Source organism: Rhinopithecus bieti, unplaced genomic scaffold (assembly GCF_001698545.2).
Source record: "Rhinopithecus bieti isolate Rb0 unplaced genomic scaffold, ASM169854v2 scaffold_72469, whole genome shotgun sequence".
Lineage (NCBI taxonomy): Eukaryota > Metazoa > Chordata > Mammalia > Primates > Cercopithecidae > Rhinopithecus > Rhinopithecus bieti.
In genome coordinates this window covers 7,890-9,673 of record NW_016871097.1, presented here as the reverse complement: position 1 = coordinate 9,673, position 1,784 = coordinate 7,890, and positions in this window count along the sequence as shown.

The following is a 1,784-nucleotide window of genomic DNA, read 5'->3' as shown; positions in this document are numbered from 1 at the left end:
CGCTCTGTCGCCCAGGCTGGAGTGCAGTGGTGCGATCTCGGCTCACTGCAAGCTCCGCCTCCCGGGTTCAGGCCATTCTCCTGCCTCAGCCTCCCGAGTAGCTGGGACTACAGGCGCCCACCACCACGCCCTGCTAATTTTTTGTATTTTTTAGTAGAGACTGGGTTTCACCGTGTTAGCCAGGATGGTCTCGATCTTCTGACCTCATGATCTGCCCGCCTCCGCCTCCCAAACTGCTGGAATTAGAGGCGTGAGCCACCGCACCCGTCCTCACTTTTTTTTTTTTTTAACTGAGTCTCGCTCTTGTTGCCAGGCTGGAGTGCAATGGTGCAATCTCGGCTCACTGCAACCTCCACCTCCCAGGTTCAAGCGATTCTCCTGCCTCAGCCTCCCGAGTAGCTGGGATTACAGGTGCCCGACACCATGCCCAGCTAATTTTGTATTTTATTAGAGACAGGTTTCTCCATGTTAGCCAGGCTGGTCTCAAACTCCCGACCTCAGGTGATCCGCCCGCCTTGGCCTCTCAAAGTGCTGGGATTACAGGTATGAGCCACCGCGCCCAGCCAACTAAAACAAGTTTTGTAAAACCAAACTTACTACATAAGATGCAGTCAACTATTCTATTCTATTCTATTCTACACCATTCCATTAAAACTGCTTATTGCAACCCATCAAACTGATTTCTCAAGCCTCTAATAGGTCATGACACCCATCTGGTTAATCACTTTAGTCTCAAAGTGTGCTCTGCAAACCACCAGTCCCTCAACAAATGGTGATTGCAGTGAGGTGCTACAGGAATGGAGGGAGTGAGCATTTAGAACGATTTAACAGGATCCTTATTTGTCTGTTGAATCTAATAAATAAAATATGAGTTTGGCTCTTTTTTTGAGGCAGAGTCTCGCTCTGTCACCCAGGCTAGAGTGCAGTGGTGTAATCATGGCTCACTGCAACCTCCACCTCCCCGGCTCAAGCGATTCTCCTGCCTCAGCCTCCTGAGTAGCTGGGACTACAGGCACCCACCTCCACACCTGGCTAATTTTGAATTTTAGTAGAGACAAGGTTTCACTATGTTGGCCAGGCTGGTCTCAAACTCCTGACCTCAGGTGATCTACCCACCTCGGCCTCCCAAAGTGCTGGGATTACAGGCGTGAGCCACCATGCCTGGCCAGGTTTGACTTTTGTCTGTCTTGGTTTTAGACCTTATTTTACTTTTCTAATAATTCATTTCCGTTGAATTTTACAAAAGCATTGTCTGCAATGGACTAGAAGTTTCTTTCTTTATTTTATTTTATTTTATTTTTTTTGAGACGGAGTCTGGCTCTGTGGCTCTGGCTGCAGTGCAGTGGTGGGATCTCAGCTCACTGCAAGCTCCGCCTCCTGGGTTCACGCCATTCTCCTGCCTCAACCTCCAGAGTAGCTGGGACTACAGGCGCCCGCCACCACTCCCGGCTAATTTTTTGTACTTTTAGAAGAGACAGGGTTTCACGTGTCAGCCAGGATGGTCTCGATCTCCTCACCTTGTGATCCGCCCACCTCGGCCTCCCAAAGTGTTGGGATTACAGGCGTGAGCCACCGCGCCCGGCCTTAGAAGTTTCAAAATTAATCCTTCCTTACAGTTTGAGAGAAGCACTGGTTCTAGAATATTCCATTTGGCACAACTGCCCCTAGAACATTCAAGGACACCCTCTTCCCTAGGAATATTTAAAATAGCTCATCGTGAACCGTGTTCTTTCTCCATCCACAACATTCCATTCTACCATTCTGGAATTAAGAGATCCCTTCCC